This window comes from Sminthopsis crassicaudata, chromosome 3 (genome assembly GCF_048593235.1).
Source record: "Sminthopsis crassicaudata isolate SCR6 chromosome 3, ASM4859323v1, whole genome shotgun sequence".
Taxonomy (NCBI): Eukaryota; Metazoa; Chordata; class Mammalia; order Dasyuromorphia; family Dasyuridae; genus Sminthopsis; species Sminthopsis crassicaudata.
The window spans coordinates 432253609-432275663 of record NC_133619.1 but is presented as its reverse complement, the minus strand read 5'-3'; the positions used below and the strand labels follow the sequence as shown (position 1 = coordinate 432275663).

At 35.6% G+C, this 22055-nt stretch overlaps 1 protein-coding gene across 4 annotated transcripts in view; it reads right to left on the bottom strand.

Annotated features, from left to right (window-relative positions):
* SESTD1 (SEC14 and spectrin domain containing 1) overlaps positions 1-13813 on the bottom strand; it is a 120167-nt gene extending 106354 nt beyond the window's left edge. For 3 of the 4 annotated variants that reach the window (XM_074302985.1, XM_074302986.1, XM_074302988.1), the window contains exon 1: positions 13677-13813. The gene's annotated coding sequence lies outside the window, so the exon portion shown is untranslated. The remainder of the gene's footprint in view (positions 1-13676) is intronic. The other variant, XM_074302987.1, reaches the window with a different exon arrangement.
* Positions 13814-22055: the final 8242 nt, after the last annotated feature.

The window sequence follows — 22055 nt, the reverse complement described above, 5'->3', positions numbered from 1 at the left end:
TTTTTTGTCTTTGTACTGATTTATTTTCTTTCATTGCTTGTTAAATATTAGTGCCAAAGTGTCCAAATCAGGCCTTAAACCCCAAGTCTTCAAAGTCCAAGATTAAAAACAAATCACCCCTTCGCTACTATACTCATGCCTTCTGGAAGTCAATCAAAAATAACAATAGTAACTCAAATCCTTTGTACAGGATTTTAAGATTTATAAATTAGTAATCTTGTGATGTAGGTAATATAAATATGACTGGTTTACATATGAGGAAACTTAATCACTGAATAAACTAAGAGGTTGTTGAGGTTCAAATGAGAAAAAGTACATAAATTACCATATAAAAGTCAGTTATAATTACTCCCATCACCATCATTTCTCTCTGCAAAAAGACAAAATTTTTTTACTAATGAAATTGGCAACACTAACCTTTAATTTCCCCATCAGACAGTTAACCTTAGTTCACTGGGTCTTGCTGATTCAGAACAGTCTGATTTATCTCTCCCTTTTCTTTTTACCTTGTAACCATTTAGACCAAAACTCTCATAACTTTGTAACAACAGCAGGCACTAACACTTTATAGTTTACATGCCTCTGATGAATAATGAAATGATTTTCCAGGTCATGAGAAAAGTACAATTATAAAGTAAGTAGTTTGTCTTAAATACACTTCTACGTATTCCATTCATTCTTCCACTTCTAGGAACATCCTGTTCTTCCAAATCATTTAGGAGAAACAAGTTATCCAAAATCCCCTACCGTAATTCACAAATGCCTTTCTTAGCCAAACTACCCCAAACATGTCCACCTTCATCATAAAATACTCTACTTCTTTAATAAATTATTTCAAGTATGCAGTAGGAAAAAAATTATCATAAAATTAAGCCTACAAATAGTGAGGTACAAACCATTAATAGATTTAAACTTTCCCACACTGTACAATATTTGGATTTTTAAAAATTGATTTATTAACACTTATCCTTAACTAGAATAAGGTAGGAGAGATACTTTTTGAACAAATTGCTTTTCTTTTGTGAGATGAAAATAAAATAACCCAATTTATTCTCTACTTTGACTTTCACCACCACAAAATTTATAGCTAGATTTATTGCCCAAAGTGGTATAATCTATTCAATTCAATTGCCTGAAAGCATCTCTGTTTGGTCCCTTATCTTGAAGTATGGTTTAGTCTGTAAATTGTAATAAATGCTTTCAGGAGTAATAGGTATTATAATAAACCTTAAACAAAATAGAAAAAACTAGGGCTTTCCCAAGCATTATTTTTGTTCTGTCACCCTCATCCAGTTCCACTAAAGTGCCAACCTATACTGCTCCTTAGTACAGCAATTAGTTTTCTGTACAACACTTATTTGTCCCCAAGAAAAAGAGAAACCAAGCTGGAGCTAAAATTGTGCAATGTAGAAGGAGCACTCGGTATTTTACAAAGATGAGTCTATGCAACTTCTCTGGCTCTCCATTACCTCATTTGTAGAATGAGGCAGTTAAGAGGAAACAAACCTAAAACTCTACAATTCTAGTGGGATTTTTTTTTTAAATATGCTAATATCCTGGTGTTTTTCCTTTTTCTCTTTAACTGTTCCTTGAAAGGAGTCCTGAGTGCTAGTTTTATACCATCTAAACAATTTTATCATCTTTTATCAATTGAAGCAAAATGAAATGATAGAAAGAAGACTGGCTTTGGAGACAGAATACCTGTATTTGCATCTTGGTACCAATAATAAATATCTACATCATACAGAGAAATTTTGTTTCAGAAAAATTATGCATCATAGAGTAAAACATTATATTACTACTCCTAGGGAATTTTCATTTTCCCCAGCTATCTGCATTGTAAGCCTTTTAACTAATTTGGCAAAGAATTAGATTTGCAAAGACACCAAATGCCTTTTTTGCATATCACAAAATGAAGCTAAGAGATGTACAATGATTTGCCCAGTGTTATACATCTGCTACATATTAGAGGTAGAAATGAAAACTCAGACTTTTCCTGGTGATGGGTCCAACATATTTGTCCATCATGATGCTCTATATGATGGACATATATCTATATCTACATAAATATAGATATATGATGCTCTATATAGTGCACCACAGGCCTTCTCTTTGACTCTATAAATATACTGTGTCTAAAACTAGCCCTCAACAGCAAAACAGTGCTATGGACAGAGGGCTAGTCTTGGAAGAAGTAAGACTTGAGGGTTCAAACACTGGATCTGTGATCCTGGGCAAGTCAGTTAACCTTTCAGCCAGAGTTTCTTTATCTTTAAAATGTGGATAAAAATAGCATCTACCTCCTGCGATTGTTGTGAACATTCAATGAAGTAATATTTCTAAAGCACTCTGGAAAGCCTCAGAGCACTATATAAGAGCTAGCTATCACTATTATGAACTGTAAATTTATTTTAGTTTCTTTTCAGGGACTTGATCAAAAGAAATAGCAGCATGCTTGTGCTAGTATTATCCTTTGGGCCTCTCAATCTAATTGCTCCCCCCCAATTTCTGAATCTAAACTAAATTTTTCCAAGTCCAGTCTAGATTCAACCTATTAGCCTTTCCTCTGTGCCTTCACTTCATAACCAGGTCTTCATTCCAGCAGGATAAGGCTAGAGGGGAAGGTCCAGCACAATGATCATGATTTCATTCATAAAGCACAGAATCCACAAATAAATCAAAGTTGCTATAGCCTCAAGCTTTCAGGTGGGGGCTCAGAACTGAAGGCCAAGGGTAGGACACAGAAGACAAGGAGTTCTTCAGGGGGAAAAGGAGAGGAGAAAGAAAAAGAAAAAAGCTAGGAATTAAAAGCAAAAGGAAAGAGGGCTATTGTGGAGCCATGAGTAAAGGAAAGGAAAGAGTAAGTGGGTATCACTCAACTAAGGTACAATAATTAAGTGCTTATCTAGAGGATGGGGAACAAAAGAAAAAAAAAATGAAATAACCCTTTATCTTTTATAGGAAGTGGGAGAAACAACAGTTGGAGAGTATGTTGCTATGAAGTTAAAAGGAATTTCTAAATCTACAAGTACACCATAGATCACAAAGCTTTTCCCCCTAGTTTCTTAGGCTTTTGTAACTTTCTCACCATTTTATGGAGGTTTCCATTATCTGGTCTTTTGTTAACTCATTTTCTCCCCTCTGGCTGGTCCAGTTTCTTCCTAAGCCCTCTAAGAAAGCCCTACCTACAATAGCTTTTTGAGGTCTGGACTTTTACTCCATGCCTTTACTCCAGGTCAACTTCCCACTAGCTCTTTGGTAGGCTTCTCCCTACTCCATGCACCCCACACTGACCAAACACAGTTAAGAGTCACAAAAACAACTAAAAGAATGAATTACTCAGTAAAATGTGATTCTTAATTGATCTACCTCAGAGTCAACAAGCCACAGGTTGGCTCTGCTGGGCCTTCTTTCCTTCAGGCAAAAGTCCAGTCTATTCCTTTTTCCCAAATCATATGTATAGATTCCTAGGTATATCAAAATAACAATATCTTAACCCGTTACTATTTCATATTCCAACTAAGTCAATGAGTTAATAAACATTTTTAGATGCCAACCATGGGCCAAAAATCATGACTAAGCACTGGGAATACAAAGAAAGGCAAAAGAATATCCTTGCTTTGTCTACTAGGGTAGACAAAAACTATATTCAAACAATCTATAAAAAATTGATAAACTGATATAATCAATTTATATTTTTTAGAATTAAAGGGGTTTTTTGTTATTGTTGCTCATTCACTTTAGTTATGTCTGATTCTTCATGACCCCCACGGACCTCAGTCCATAGGATTTTCTTTGCAAAGGTACAGGAGTGGTTTGCCATTTGCTTCTCCAGTGGCAAATATAGATTAAGTCACTTGTCAAAGATCTCACAGCTAGGAAATTTCTGAGTCTGGATTTGATCTCAAGTATTGTACCACCTAGCTGTGAGTAACTAATTTTCCCACAGGGAATAAGATCCAGGGACCTCTCTCTTTACATATATGTCATCAATAATCATAAAACAGATCTGGAGTTATATAAGACCTCAAAAAACGTCTTCTCATTTTACAAATGAAGAAACATATTGTGATACAGGAGCCACCTGTCAGTGGTTGCTGGAGATCTAACTCAGACCTGTAGAATGGTTCTCTTCATGTGAGCAGATGATGATTGATGATGATGATGATGATGATAATGATGATACAAGGAAACTGAGGCAGTTGCTGTTCTCTGACCTCTCTCCTCTTCCCTCTTGCCTTCAATTTATTTCATTCCCAGTCCACAAGCAACACCCCTGTCAGTAAAGGCTGCTTTGCAACTCCTTCAGATGTTATGACCCACAGTTGTGGAAGTTCTCAAAGAATTGACCTGCCCCTTCACTTAGGCACCGAAATAGGATCCCATAAGGTTAAATAATATGCCCAAGGTCATTCAGGTAATGAAACATGTCATCCTTATCATGATCTGAGAAAGAATATAGTATAATGTAGGATACTGGACTTGCAAATCAGGAGAAACCTAGACATGAATTCTTACTCTAGTAATTTACAAGTTTATGTGACTATGGGGAAGTCTTTTAATTTCTCTAAGCATTAGTTCCCTCATTTGAAAAATGGAAATAATGGTCCTTATCTCACAAAATGGTTATAGGGATCAAATAAGATAATGTACATAAAGCACCATACAAATCTAAGTTATTATCATTAGTTCATGGAATCAGAAAAAAAAAAAAGTGTCAGCACTGTTGCTAATTATAGATACTAGAGAAGAAACTGAGAAAAGGAAAAATTAAAACTGAATTTGCTATGGAAGAGTAATTATAGTCATTTATGTCAACTGCACCCTATTGTGCCTAACTGCAATCTAGAACAATAATGATCATGTATATCTAAGGATCATAAACTCAGAATCTGATTATTTAGTCTAATCACCTAATTTTACAGATAAAGAAACTGAGTTTCTGAGAATTTAAGTAACTTGCCTAAAGTCACACAACTTACCTAAGCATCATATCTAAACCAAAGTCTTCTAACTCTATAACTATCTCAACTATATTATGATAACCATTCATTAAATGTGTAAATTTAATTTTAAGTTTTCATTAATTACAGCAGCAAACTCTTTGCATGTTCTAAGTCTCCAGTTTGTTGTTCATTTAGTATGGTTGTCTGCCAATAACTTTTAAAAAATTACATTAACAACCTTGCAGACTGTAATGAGCTTTAATTATCAAACTAAGGATTCTATATTTTATGCAAGAAACAATAGAGAGCCATTGATGATTTTTTTTTTAGTATGCAGGTAACATGATCACATCTGTTTTAAAAATATTAATATGGTATTGAATTTAATTTATACTTTAACATATTTAACACATACTAGTCAACCTGCCGTGGGGGGGGGGGGGGGGAAGGAGGGGAAAAATTGGAACAAAAGGTCTGGCAATTGTCAACGCTATAAAATTACATATATATATTATAGTTTTTATTTACTATATATATAAATATATAAATAAAAACTATAATTAAAAAAAATAAAGATAAAAAGCTTTAAGGGGAAAAAAAAGAATATTAATATGGGAGCTACTAGGTAGCACAACAGATAGAGCACTGGGCCTGCAAATCAGGAGGAACTCAGTTCAAATCTCTATTGACTTGCCAAAAAAAGGATATTAATGTGGCAGTTGTGGGAGGGATCAATTAAGAGAGGTGACAGAGACCAATTGAGAGGTGAGGGCAATAGTCTAAATGAGAGGTGGTGAGAGCCCAAACTAGGATGAAAACCACTTGGGTAGAAAGAAGGGAACAGAGAGATAGAATCAATAAAATCTGGCAAATAATTATGGATTAAGAGTGAGGAAAAAGTCAAGAATGGCTATAAGGAGATAAACGGGTGACTGGAAAAATGATCAAGATGTCAAGAGATATGCAAAAGTTTAGAGAAAGAAGGGGTTAGGGAAACACTACAATTTGGTTTTGTTCATGCTGAGTTTGGCAGTAGTTTGTATTTTGTAATTGGAAATGAGTAAAGAGATAGGGCCGAACATATAAATCATCTGAACAGAAATAAGATTATCTAGAGAAGAAAGATTGAACAAAGTCTTTGGATAAGCCCATACTTAGTGGTCACGTGGAGGAGGATGTTCCTCTTACACTCCATGTTCTAGTCAGATTAGGATACTTGCTGTCTCCCATACACTGTCATCTCCTATTATCTGTGCTCTTGGACAAGTCATCCCTCCTTTCACATCTCTTATCTCTTAGAATCCTTACTATCTGAAGAGAAATGCCAATTTCCATACGACTTTCTTAATGTTTCCAGTTGTAGGTATTTTCTACTCCAAAAAAAAAAAAAAAAATTTAACACCATAAAACACACAACAAAAGGGGGTTTTACTTTGTGTGCATTGTGTAATTATGTATTATATCCCTTTCCTTTCCCCATCAGTAGAAAGTACTTGCCCTGAGGACAGAAATGGTTTCTTCTTTGTTTTTGTATCCACAGCAACAATCTATCCTTCTGGTATATGGTAGATATTCAATAAATGCTCTTCAAATAGAATTCATTGCATTTCAGAAGTGAAAGACCTACCATCCCACTTCTGAAAGAGACTAAGATCTCAGCCTGATTTCCCTGCTTCTCTTACTCCCCTGGTCTTAATATGGTACAGGAAGACAAAGAGTACCAGATTTGGCTCTGGGCCCAAATCACAATTCTGTCAGTTACTACATCTGTGCTCTTCAGAAAGTAACTTACCTTCTATTAGCCTCAGGTCTAGATAGCCTTCCAACTCTAAATCTTTGACTCTATCTTATACCTGTTTTCTAAAACACTGTTTTCATCTTATCACAATTCAAGAGCCCTTCACAATAATTTTCTACTGAATTGCATCAAATCTATTATTCAAGGTCCACCTCCAATATTTCTCACCACTTCAGATTCTTTCTTGTTACCATAATTCTCCAATATTTTTTATCTTTTAATTCTAATCTTGAGAGATATGAAGAACATGAATTGAAAGTAGAAAAGATTAAAAGATGAGCAGAAAGAATACAAAATTTAGCAAGTGCAGGAAAAGAGAGGAGCTTAGAGAAGAACAGTATTAGGAAGTAAGGACAGATCAATATGGAAAGATAAAAAGAACCAAACAAATGCCAGGCTGAGTCATTTGGATAAATTGATATGACAAAGAAATCTCATTAGGTTCATAAGCAGAGAAATGTGACTGAAGCAAAACTTGAACATAATTATTCAAACAGCTAGTTGTGAGTGAAAAAAATAAAACCAAAATATACTTGTAGAGAGTTTGCTACAGTCATTCATAATGGCCATCATTTTATTGTCGGCTCTCCAAACTGAAGATAACTTCAGTATAATATATAATACACACACACACACACACACACACACACACACACACACACACACACACATACACACACACTATAGTAGCTAGGTGGTGAGGCATTGACTCAGGTCAAAAAGATCTGAGTTCAAATCCAGCTTCAGACACTTACTAGATGGCATGATCCTAGGAAAGTCACAATATATTTGCCTGAGTTTCCTCATGCTCAGTTTCTTCATCTGTAAAAAAGGGAGTAAGCCACAACTAAACACTAACTGCTAGGAACTACACAGGAAGCATGGTTGTGTAAATACTTGGGATAGAAATCTAGAAGCTGGAAAAGAATTATAAATAACACCAAAGTGTTAAGCTTTGGATATTGGGAAACTGATAACAATAATGGTGAATTTCTAGTTAAATAAATCTATCTGGCCACCTTTACTTCTTATACTTGTGGAACTCATTTTTAAAAATCCAACTATAAGGCTTTACAGGTATTTTCATTAAATTTCCTTTTATTAGATTTGATCTAATGGTCATGATCTTGGGATCTTGATTCTGTCAACTAATGTTAGCTATTCTTCCCAGATTGGTGCTATCTACCAATTACAGAAATATGTCACCTTTGTGTTTATAGTAAACAAAACACGGCTAAGAGCAGATCTCTAAGGGAAACTATTAGAAAATGATTTCTAAATTAATACTGAATTGTTCATTAATAATTATTCTTTTGATCTGCCCATTCAATCAGTTTTGAAACAACCTAATCTTACTATTTTACAGTGTATCTTGTCCATACAAAGTAGAAATGGTTGCCTTCAATTCAACAAATAGCTATTAAGTGCCTGATGACACTAATAAGACAAGATAATGTGCTAGTCCCTGAATATACAATGAAAAATTATATACTTTCTGTACTTACCAAGTTTATAAGCTACTGTTTCAAGAATTGCTTTAGCAAAAAAAAAAAAAAAACTAATGATGAATTTTCTGATGATGAGCATTTTTTAACCTAGTATATTCAACTAATAGACAGATGAGAACCACTGGAAGCCTTTCAAACTCAACAGGACCTGCCAAAGCTTATGCTCTAATGTTTAACATTTAAAAATTCATCTCCATTGTAGCACATAGCATCTATCGACTTAGTCTCTACTGTATTTGCAAGCTCTACTATATTAAAAACAACAACAACAACAACAAAACATGCTTTTATTGTTGCTTCTACATACACTATATTGGTAGGAATGCTTTCTCAGGCTCAACCACATCTTCTTTCTATTAAATTACTCCACAAAGAAATGCTAAATAAATGTTAAGGACTAAATTGAAATATTAAATTCAAGGATGACACATCTCTCATTATAATTTATCTATTACAAGAATACTAATTTCTAGTTCAGAGACTAAAATCAAGAGTACTCAATAGAGAGTCTACACAATCCCAAGCAGTCCATAGATGAATCTGGGGGAGAGGATGTCCATAAACTTGGATAAGGAAATTTTAAACCTCCATTTTCCCTAATCTCTGATTTAACATTTCCTTCAATTATTTAAAAACATGATTCTGAGAAAGATGTACACAACCTTCACCAGACTGCTAGAGGGCCATCAGGCCAAAAAAGAGAAAAAAGAAAAAAAAAAGTTAAGAACCTCTGTTTTATACTTTCTAGACTATGTCTCAATAGCAATTTCATTTTTAGGGTTGCACTACTATCTTATGCATAAGGCATCCAAAGGCATGGAATCAATATCAGTTGGACCTTTCATACAGCCAAAAAGAAGCTTAACAAAACAATTGCTATTATAACTCCTGTCACAGGAAGAATATATGTAAACCTTTGGAGAATATAATCAATAGTTCTTTACTAACCTACTGGCAAAGACAGGTTCATTTTTTTATGATCTTGCAAGTCCAGCATAAAACAATAAATTGTAATGAAAAATTCTGCTCCAGGTTTTTGCAGGATGTTGCAGACTCTGCAAATGGCTCACTGCAGGAGAACTGTACCATCCAGCTGTCTACTACCAATAGTAGACAAAACTTTTGTCAAACCAAACTTGTATTTTATTTCATGATTATGATCTCCCCTTCTCCTTTTTAAAGGCAGGTCATTAGGCTATTCAACCAAGGCAGAGGGATAAATTTGTTTAGGCAAAAATCAAAAGAAATTGGAATCGAGTCTTTTTGATCCCTCCCTCTGGGTTTCCAAATTCTTCCAGGTACTTTCTCTCCTCCCCTGAGAAACCTCCAAAGTTATATTTACCCTATAAAAGATCTACTCATGATGAAGATTTTTGCTAAGTTCTTTTCAGTACTAAACCAGTTTTGAGGTATTCTCTCTCCCTCATAGTGTCTTCCCTTAATATAGTGTCTTTCTCCTAACTATAAAATATAAGATAATGTAATATAATATAACGTAATATAATATAATAACTAATTCTGCTTAGTCTGCTCTACTTCTCTCAGGATTTTGTTTGCCAGTCAAAATATACTCACACCTCATAGCATATTCCTTTAATGGATTCTTCCAAACTCCTTTCCTGGCAACTCTATTGCTCTCCCAAATCTATTTCTTATTTACTACTCCTAGTACCTATTTTATCTCTTCATTTTATCTGTAACTTCTCCTAAATAAATATCTCTTTTGGCAAAGAGGGGGGAAAAGAAATTGGAATAGAATATTTTGAACCCCAAATTATTGTACTTGGAAAATAGTGATAGAACACAAAAACAATTGTCTTCCCAAATTAACAAAAAACAAGGGTGCCAATTATTAAGTAAACAAATATCACAGTGCAGAAACTATTTACATTGTTTAAATGTCTAGCAGTCATTAACCCCACCCAAATTGAATTAAATTTGACCTGTAAAAACTCAAACTGACTTTTTATTCTTCAGAAAACCCTGTTTTCTTTCTTGACCCTTCTTCAATAATCAATAAGTCCCTCTCAAGGAGCAGATACCCACGACAATACAATAAAAATAAAAATAAAAATAAACCAAGATATGTGTGTTTAGTTTCTTTTTCCCTTCTAAAATTTCACATATTTCTGAAGCATCTTGATTTCCTTTACTCTCTCAAAAAATGGGACCATCTTTTATTTTTGTAATTGTCTGAAGTGATCAAAATATTCTAACCAATGGCTTTGAAAATGAGGATCTTTCTAGATGAGGCTGGGACTCCGACTTTAAAAAAAAAAAAAAAATCTATGTAACAGTGTCTCAAAAAGCATTCAATCTCAGTAGATTACAAGCTCCTTGAGGGCAATAGCTATTCGTAATTTTTAAAACTGTAGCCCCCTTTGCAGAAGTTATGTTACATGAGTTTCTTGCATATAAGAAGCATTTAATTATTTATTGGTTTTGGATAGGATGGGATTGGGTTCTCAAATCTGTACTTCATCTATTCTTAAGAGTTGGCGTTAAATGATATTCATTATATACTAAATGGAAAAAATTAGTTTGTGCATGATATTAAATGAACTGTTTTTGCTTGAAATATGATAGCAAAAGAAAAAAAAAAGCCCTAAGGGTTCCTAACATAGTATTTTTAAACAAATACATGTATTTTAACAGGAAAAAATCAGGGGCATTTTATTTCTCCCTAGAATGTGAAAATAGGACATTTTATATCAGTGAGCTGAAGAATGGGAGGCTTTAAATTTTGGGGAAAAGAAACCTAGGCTCTAACCTGTGCTCTTCATCTAAATTCTATATGCCTATTTGTTCATATGTAAAACCTGCCTTAAACTTTTCTCTAGATTATCATGAAGACTCCTGCACATAGGGGATACTTAAGTAGTTGAAGATAATAGTAACTACTATATGATCACAGGACCTTAAGATTATAGATTTAAAACTAGAAAAGTACTTTGAAGGCCAACCAATTCAATTAGAAGCCAAGGAAACTTAAACAGGAAGGGCTAAGCATCTTGTCAGAGTTCACACACCTATTAGATTTGAACTTAGGACTTCCTGACTTCTATAAAAATGAAAACTGTAGTTAATAAAAATAAGAACATTCAGTCTTAAGCTAATGTTGAAGTAAAAGTGAAGTGTTTCAAGTTGGATTTATTTGACTTAAATGTTTTCAAAGTCTACTTGTTAGCTCTGAGTTTCTTTAAAGTTAGTAGAAAAGTGATAAAGTACTCACCTTAATGATTGTGAAAGATGAATTGGGAATAGTGAGTGATATTTTAGTAGGGGTTCATCTGAATGGCATACATTTATTAATATAGACACCTATGCAGTAAGAAGTTATTTAAAATAGCACAAACTTAAGTACAATGGACATTGGTTTTGAAGCAATCTTTCTTGTCCTAAATCCTTGTACTTAATAGCAATGCAATGCTAGGCAAGCTTACTGAGTGGAGACAAAAACAATACTAGAATCAGAAGACTTGGACTTCAATATAGACTTTGCAAGTTTACTACACCTTAAGGAAGTCACCATATCTCTCTGGACCTCAGTTTCTTTTTAATTTATAAAATGGGGTTAAACTAAATTATTTCTAATGGTCCCTCCAGTAATACATCATACAAATTTTAGATGTTCTTCAATAAGCTTCCTCTAAGCTCTTCTATTTTTCTTTTACTTATCCTAAAACGTCTGCCATTACTTTGAGATCCTGGCTGTTAAGTTCAAAATGTCACAACAATTAATCTTCCTGCTTGTGCTTTTACAGGTACTTGTTTTAAGGTTAATTTTAGTCCAAAAGTTGGCTGAACAAACATGTACATGGCATAAACATATGCTACAAAATTATTTCCTGGTATTCTGGGCACAAAAAGAAAATACTGTGATGTTGAGTAACTGTGTAACCATGTGCTTGGCACTTCCTTTGGGATTTTTTGTATTTAGTTACAGGGCAAAAACAGTTACTAGCTTTTATCCACTTAAAAGTATTCAGGTTTCCTGGTTCCAGAACAATGAAGTATTTTACTGAGGGGTAGGAGGTGGGGGTGGGAAGGAGGTAACAGAATTATATGTAGCTTTCATTTTGTATTGTTCTCTACAAAAATGGCTAGTAATAGTAACTAGGTATAAGTTTTCCTTAATATGCAGTTTTCCTTTAAAAAAAAAAAAAAAAAAAAAGCTTGTTGGTCTTAAAAAAAAAAATCCTCAATGTAAATGAAATCCCTCTATGTCAATTTTAAGGTGAGTCCTTAGTAGCTATCATTTAACAATATATTAATGAGAAAGAAAAGCTAAGAAAGTTAAGTGACCTGTCAAATTCAAACCAGAGTAGCTAAAAAAGCACAGCAACCTCAAGGAGATTGGGTAGGGAGAAAACAAAAAAGAACACCAAACCACCAATACCATAGCGACTTAACGGGGCTAGTCTTAAACAGGGCCAATATAGATCGAAAGCTGAAGGAAAATTTTAAGATCTCCTATATAGGAGATATATACATATGCATTAGGTATTTTCAATTTCATCATATATCTTTATACGGATATAGACTGATAAAAATATAGATGTAGGCTGATATATAAATACCCTAAAATACTTTGGGTATTTGCAAATTCTCTCTATAAATGGATAGACAAATATAGAGATATGTGCATATTTCTGTTTGTCTGTAATCATATATGATTATAGACATATTTAGACATGTGTATTTATATTTTATATATATACATACACACAAAAGTAGTTTGAGATATCTACATCTATCCATCTAGTTAGCTACCTCTCACTCTGGCTCTCAAATGAGTCTTTTTAAAAAACACACACACACACCCAAACCCTGCTCCTCATGCTGGATACCACCATCTTCTTCCCTTTTGTAGCTCTTCCAAAGCCTAAAGAACCTTCCCATCTTGCAGGCCCGGGCAGCAAGTGGGGGGAGCGGGTGTCCGGTAAAAACACCCCCTTAGCTCCCCAGCTCCGGGGCCGGTCCAGAATACCGCAACACAAAGGAAAGGGAAAGCCCCAGGGCTGCGGTGGGAGGAAAATCGCCCAGGTTCCCGACCCGAGAAAAGGAGGGAGGGGGCGCCAACGTCCAGACCTGTTACTCCCCTTCCCCACCCCCACTCCCGTTTTGGATTGGAAATTTTAAACTGTCTTTTTTTCCCCAAAAAAACCTTCTTTCCGGTTGTCTCCGTTTGAAAACGGGGCGCGTTAGGACGCACAGGGCTCCGGGGCAGACGAGGAGATTGCCCGGCGCTTTGTCTGCGGCTGGGGCCGGGGCTAGCAGGCTGCTCTCTCCCAACCCGCGGGGGCGACCCCCGGCCCTGGCCCCGGCCCCGGCGGCGCTTCCTCCTTCCCTCCAGAGTGGGCCTTGGGGCCTGCACGCGCCGGGGCCCGGGCTGGGGCCGAGCGGGGGGGGACCTACACTCACCTGGGCGGCTCCGGTGGCGGGAGGCTGCGGAGCACTGGACTGAAGTACGCGGGGAAGGTAGGGAGGAAGGCGGGCGGGCGGGCCCAGGCGGGCGGCGGCGACGGCTCCAGTCACTCCCGGCAATCGCTGTCCCAGCCCCTCCGTGCGTCAGGCAGGGGGAGGCGGCGGCGGCCCAGTGACCCACTTCACACCCCGCCCGCGCGCCCTCCTCCTCCCCTTTCCGCGACAGGCGGGCACGCGCAGCCCCCCACCCCCACCCCCCACACGCCACTATCCTTTCCCACTCCTGCACTAGGACCCCGACCAGACCCTGAACCCTGCGGGGCGCTAAGCATTCGGCCCCTCCTCCTTCCTCCTGTGTGGCCCGGGAGATCACAGGGAGGGGCCACGAGGATTGGGGTGCCCCAAGGATTTGGGACCTTCTCAATGCCGGGTCTATTTCTGCTCCAAAATCTTAAAACCACGAATTCTAGTTATTTCCTCCCTTTCCTATCCTAACTCCGCCTGCATCCTGTGACTTTATGAGAGGACCTTGGACAAGTCACTTCAAGTTCTTCATCTGTAAAACAAGAGTGGAGAGAGGGTCTCCAAGATTCCTTCCAGCTAGAAGCTCTTTCCTTAATAAGCCTTTTGATTGTTGTCACTTGTCAAGTCCCCATAGCCAGGTTCACAGGGTCTTCTGGGCATGGCTCTCAGCTTAAAAGCTTGAGCTTCTGTACGTTCTTGTGAGAATAGATAGCTCTGATGAATGGGATTGTTAGGTCTGGAAAAGAAAGGTCTCCCCAACTCCTTCATTTCACAGATGAAAACACTGAGGCCCAAGGGGGTAAAAGTGGTTAGTAGTAGAGAATTTAAGGGAAAGGAATGAGGGTAAGTCTTGATTTCAATGTTTTCTTTTTTTGGGATATACAGCTATATCTTCTGATAACAATAGATGATGGGATTCTCCACTGTACAATCTATAGTAGCTCCATGAGGGCAGGAATTACCTGTTTCTTAGTGTCCAATACTCATGAAACTGTTAATCATTTTCTATATGAATTGTTGAATACACCTGTACCAACATCCTTATTATAATGAAAGACACCATCTCCTCAATCCCCCAGACCCAGACTTGCAATTTAGATGTCATATCAACTCCTACCTCTTACTCCTACATATCTAAACTGTTACCAGTCTATCAATTTCACTCTTTGCAAAGTCTCTCTTCTCTCAACTAACCGAGACCATCCTGGTACAAGCCCTTCTCACCTCCTGCCTTGATTATTGAAATATGCTATTGGTGGGTCTACTTGCCTCTAGCCTCTTCCCACTCCAATCCTTCCTCCATTCAGCCACCAAAGTGATTTCCTAAAGCATAAGCACCTCACACACACACACTCAAGAAACTTCAATGATTCCCCTCTGTCTCTAGGATCAAGTACAAAAATCCTTATAATCCTGCTTTTCTAACCTTGTACTTTAGCCCTTCCACTATTCCATCCACTGACAAGAACCTCCCTGCTGATCCACAAACAAGACAATTCATCTCTTGGCTCCCTAGTTAGATTGTGAGCTCCTTGAAGACAGCTCTTTTTGTACTCTCTGCACTTAGTAGAGTACACATAGTGGGTACATTATAAACACTGTCTGATTCATTTCCATACATCTCATTTATTTTGAGCTCATGTAGGCCTTCAGGAAGATGTGTTTTAGGTATGTAAGAAGTGAACAGGGCTGAAGAATCGTCAGAGATGATAGGGAGATGTGATATGTAAAGACACTGATGGTTTTCACAAGCGTTTCACAAGACACAAGGTTTTCACTTGGAACCAAGTTTATGAGGCCTACACAGCCACTACTCCTTCTTCCCCTGACCTGGATTTCCTGGGCAATTTGTGAACCTTGTATGTGACCAATAGTGCCTGTAATGACTTCCCTTCCTTTCTTTGATATTCTACTTAGCATTCAAGCTGGTGCCACTGCCTCCAGGAAACTTACTTGACCTAACCAGTTAGGATTCTGTACCACTCTGTTCTCATCATGTTTCATTTAATATTATTGTTATTTATATATGATTCCTCTCACCCTATTTGACTGTGACTTGCAAGAAGCTAAGTACAGGGGTCCTATTAGTCTTTATATTTCCCCACACTAGTTGGTACAATGTTCAATACCAGAGGTGTCAAAACTAAATAGAAATAGATATTGATTTTAAAAAACCAGTTTAACATTATGCTCTATTTTTATTTATTTTGTTAAAATTTCCCAATTACATTTTTGTTTTATATTCTTTTAGTTTTTTTTAATTTTTTATTATTTTATTTTTAATTTATGAAATAGAAAAAATTTCCATAATATAGTACAATCTAAAAAAGATGATTGATCGTGAAAATGAAAATTTACGCACAACTTGCTATTCCTTTCAAATATACAACAATATTATCATGTAGTTTTCCTTTTTTTTTTTTTTTCTTTTTTCTTCCTCCCCCCCAAGACAGCTATCATTAGGCACAAATTGATATATGAGTGTAAAAGATTTCATTCTGTTGCATTTCAATCAGGGTCTAGCCTCATTCTGGAAATTTGCAGCCACCTTTAATAAATGGCGGTCAAAAATTTGGCAGCCAATATACCAATATGTACTTAAGCACTTAATTTTATAATATCATTCCTCCTATCACAACAAAAACAGACTAAGAAAGGCTCCCATTCTGTCCTCATTGATAACATGATAGTTAAGTGTCAATTTGAGTTCCAACAGCTCCACAGAGACTGACATCATACACAAGATCATCCATATTCCAATAGTCAACTAACCTTGAGTAAATTGGAAATCATTACAATCTTAAACTCTCATTTTGCCTCTTCCTATTATTGCACTCAAAATACCCAAAAAATAAATTTTGAAGCAATGATGACAGATAACACCTGTCTTTCCCACTCCAATCACCAGTCTCCGAATTTCCTCAAAGGAAGAAGCAACTTTAATACATGTTAGAGATGGGATTTTTTTCTTTCCTAAAAGGGAAATGCTATGGCATTAATCACCCCAAACTAGATGCAAATTTGGAATCCTGAATCAATCAATCATTCCAGTCCTATCTCCACTTGGTTGTAAATAATACCTTCTAATGAATTTTTCTAAGAACACATAAATTTTGTGGATGAGCTTCCTACTTTCTCACTTTTCTAGCGCAGGTTCTTTTGTTGTTATTCAGTCACCATTCAGTTGTGTACATGAACCCCATGATGGGAATTTCCTTGGCTAAGATACTGGAATGGTCTGTCAATCCCTTATCTAGTTCATTTTACAGATGAGAAAACTGGGGCAAACAGGTCATACAGCTAGTGTCTGAGGGCAGATTTGAATAAAAGTCCTCCTGACTGTAGGGCTAACACTTCACCCACTATGCTACCTAATTGCCCCAACGAAAATACTGGTTTACCACATCATCATTCATTTGGAAGGGCATTTGCCATCAAATTAAATCACTGAAATAGGAGAAGAATGAGCAATATCTTTTCTTATTTTAAACTCCTTGATTTCCAAAAATCTTTATTCTAGTTCCTTTAGTATTACCCCAATTTAAAGACCTGAATTCAAACTCCGAGCTCTGATATTTACTCCTACCATGCAACTATGGATAAATTTCTTCACTTCTCTTATCCTCAGTTTCCTTATCTAGAAAATGAAAGCTTTGGACTATATGAACTCAGAATTCTCTTCTAGCTATACACCTATGAACTATGACTCCCCTAACCTAATTCAGGAGGATGTTTAGTATAACATATTTATTACTGTTTTCCATGATCTCATTTCATCTCCTGAACAACTCTGTGAAGTTTATATTATTATTCCCATTTTATCCTTCTGTCCAGCTCCACAAAGCTGAAATTAAGAGAGGGAGAGTGGGAGGGGGAAGTGAATCTATGGGAAAGGATTCAGAAAGATCTGAAAGATGGGAAAGTCTGGCAAGAGGAAGGCAGAACAAAGATACGCTAAAAACTAATTTCCAATATACTTGCCAGTAGGACAACTATTAATGGACAGATTTCTTTTTAACATCATAATTTCCCTTTTTTTTTTTTTTTCTCATTTTAGCCCCAAGCATGTTTTCCTTTTATTTCACTATAATAAACTCTTTTAAAAGAAAAGCCTATTGATGGTTGGGTGCTCTTTGCATGCAGGAAGAGAAATGGAATAAAAACCCAAGAAAGAAACAATGCCCTGCTAATGTGGAGTGAGAAAGGAAAGAGAAGGAAGATGTTAGTAGCTGTAATCCTGCAAGAGGCAACTGTGAAGGTAGATCTGGGCTTGTGGGTAAAGAAAAAAAAAATGGGATTATAGTGTTAATTCCACTGAGCCACACATTTAATGTTTTCCTCTGAACTACCAAACATTTTTTATTTATCATAATAAGACTTCTCTACTACCTGACATTCTTTACTTATCATTATCCACAAACCAGTGACATAACTGTGAATATTTTACATAACACACTGATACTTATCCTTGTCCACTAAGCCCAAAACAAATTACCCAATTTCTTAAATAAAGGATCATTGTTATTCACACACATGTATTGTACTTAGACTATATTGTAACACATGTAAAATGTATGGTATTGCCTGTCGTCGGGGGGAGGGAATAAGGGAGGGGGGGTAATTTGGAAAAATGAATACAAGGGATAATATTATAAAATATATATATATATATATATATATATAAAATAAAAAAAATTTAAAAAAAAAAAAAAATAAAAAATAAAGGATCATTGTGTTGCGGCAGAACATTGAACTGGGAAGCAGAAAATGTGTATTATAGTTCTGTTTCTCCTATTAATTAGCTAAGTGACATGGAATTAAACCTTTCTCTAGGCTAGGGGTTCTTAACCTGGGGTCCATGAACAAATTCCAAGGAGTCCATGAACTTGGATCAAAAAAAAAAAAAATTTACATTTTGTTTTTACTATCTTCTGACTGAAATATAGTATTTTCTTCGATTATGAATTTAGGCATCAAATCTGTCAAAAGAATTTGTGACCCCAAAACATCAAAAACCCTGTACTATTAGTATAAAATCTAAACACAATGATAGCCTAGCAATAACTTAAAGAGCCTATGATATAATATTCTTATTCTAGAAAATGTAAAATATTAGCCTAAATAGGTTGTGTGTGGTATGTCTGTGTCTGTGTCTGTGTGTCTGTGTGCATATTCCCCAGATTGCAGAGGTTAATGACCTTGGTGTTTTCAATGTCTAGCCAAATTCTAAACTCTCCACCTCACCTACTTCAGCTACCTTCATGGCCATTGGAACAAAATTGTTTCCATAAGCTTTTTCTGCCAGGGGAAGTGTTCATATGCTTGGGGGTAACCATTCCCCTAACTAACCAGCAGATTTAAAGCTTCTTGGTTACTCTTAACTTGGGTTAGCTTGTCTGCTGAAATGATTTGCTGAAGTGTGGCTACTGTGCTTGCTACAGCTTTTTGGAGCAGAGGCAAGAGTTAGGTGACAGGTAGACACCAAAGCAGTCCTGAAAAATGTTAAGCAAGCCCCTATACCACAGGTACTAACTTCCCTGAACACCTTATAAAACTATGTATGTATGTATGTATGTTAGCCAAGGTGTGTGGGCAGTTATTAGGGGATTGGAGTAGAAGAGAGCCACAGGACACCTTGATTCCAGATTCATTCAAAGTAGGTCTGAAAAATTGTTGCTGGTCAATCAGCTCCTGATCTCTCAAACTTGTGAGGTTACTGACTGCTTGGAACAGTGGAAAACAAAAATTTTAAAGTAACAAGGATATGATAGGATCAATATGTTAAGGCCCTATATCTTAAAGGCTAGATAATTTTTTCCCCTTAAGATATTTTTAAATCCTCCCCTAGACATAACTGATTAGAAGATTAAAGGCTTAGGCTACTGATGTAACTTTTTAGTGCCCCAAGTATAAACATCAGACTTTTGACTATGAAAAGAAGTAAGTCTAAGCTATTATACACATATGCATATGTGTACATATATGCATATGCATATATATATATATATATATATAAAATCTCTCTCATTGACTTGGTGACTCTTCCCCAGCTTTCACTGAGAAAAAGCTCCCCTTTTCCCCATTGGATGTGACTATTCTCTCTTCACACATTTATAGGCAGGTAATTCATAGAAAATAACCATATAGTCTTTTCTCCCTTAATAGTAATAGTATATGTAAAGATAATATTCTAACATTCATTTTTATAAGATTTTGAGTTCCAAATTTTTATTTCTCTCTCCCTCCTTTTTTCCTTCTCCCCCGTCCCTAAGACAGCAATCTGATATAAATTATACATGTACAAGTCATATTAAACATTTCCATATTACTCATGTTATGAAAGAAAAATCAGAATAAAAGGAAAAAACTATAAAAAATTTAAAAGTAAAAATAGAATGTTTTAAACTATCTTTAGACTTCACAGTTCTTTTTCTGGATGTGGATAATATTTTTCATTATGAGTCTTTTGGAATTGTCTTTGGATCACTGTATTACTGAGAAGAGCTGATCATCACACCATGTTGCTTTTGCTGTGTATAATATTTTCCTGGTTCTGCTCACCTTATTCAGTATCAGTTCATGTAAGTCTTTCTAGGTTCTTCTGAAATCTACCTACTCATCATTTTTACTATTCCATTCATTCAATGATAGTATTGCAATACATCTACTATATTCAAACATCTACTTTTTCAGCCATACCTCAACTGATGGGCATCTTCTCAATTTCTTGTTCTTTGCCACTACAAAAAAGCTGCTATAAATATTTTCCTACAAGTAGGTACTTTCTCCCTTTTTAATGATCTCTATGGGGAACAGACCTAGTGGTGGTATTGCTAGATCAAAAAGTATGCACAATTTTATATTCCTTTGGGCATAATTCCAAATTGTTGTCCAGAATGTTTGGATCAATTCACAATTCCACCAACAATGCAGTAATGTTCCAACTTTGCCCCATCTTCTCCAACATTTATCATTTCTCCTTTCGGTCATAGTAGCCAATCTGATAGGTATGAGGTGGTACCTCAAAATTATTTTAATTTGCAGTTCTCTAACCAATATTACTTTAGAACATTTCCCCCCAACCATATAGTCTTATTAATAGCAGCTTCAAATTGCATTATAACTTGAATAATCAATTAAAAGAATAAAGTTTCTAAATGTTGCCTTAGTAACTTCCTATGGGGAATGGGAACAGTGTAACTAAGTATTTTTCTTTCCTCTTCCATTCTTCCTTCAGTCAAAGAAGAAATATTTTCAGGTAAGTACAAATGCCTGACTCTTCCTATCTTAGGACAGACAACTCAAGCCATCCATCCAGCTCACTCCCATTCACAGAGACCCACATATAGACACATACCCACATAAATCAAATCCAAACACATAAATGGATTAATACAATTGATTGTTTTCATTCAAAATTGTTATAGAAGCAGACTTTTCTCTCTCCCCTCCTCCCCCATATCATGCACTTAATTATTTATTTATAAATTATTAACTAAATGACAGAGAAGTTTAGCCCAAATATTAGGGACTATATTCAATTCTAGAATATCAGAACATGAGGATAATAAATTTTAAGTATATATCAGTAAAAATTGTACTTTAAACATATATAAGTATGTTTTATATCTAATTTTCTAATAGCAAGTTCTCTGCATAAAATATACATTTATCAAGTCCTTTATAGCACCTTTTGCTCTTTGCCCACTTGTGCATTTCCTGGTAAAGAAAACAACAAAACTATTATTAACAAAGATTAAGTTTCTCTCACAGTTATAATAATTGTGCCCAACTTTTTAAGAATGTAAAGAGAAAATTCAATTTTAAAATCACTTTGTTAAACCACCAAATGCTATTTTCACTATTTGGAAACACATTTAAAAAAATTTAAGTCTTTATTCCATACAAAGTGCAAAAATTTTAATAATCATAAAACAATATTACAACATTAAAATCATATCATTTATTTTAATCTAAATATATAGTAAAATATAGTGATAAATATAAATCTTAACTATTAAATTCAAAATAAACAAAAAGGGTTTTTTTAGAGAAAGAATAATTACTTTGAACTCCCATTTTTATGAATTTCCTATTTGTAATATATGTAAAGCATCTTAGAAATATTAAAGTATTGTATAAGTAAGTTATTAAGCAGAAAACTTCTTGTCCATTTCCCTTTAAAAAAAAAAAAAAACCTAGATTTTAAAAAGTATCTTCTTCCTCAAGTTTTTGAATTTATATAACCTTCACTTTTAAATAAATTCTTACCATCTATTGACTCATAATCTAGGACAATGCCCATGGGATCCTTTAGAGGACAGAACATTTTTTCATAACCCATACTCATTG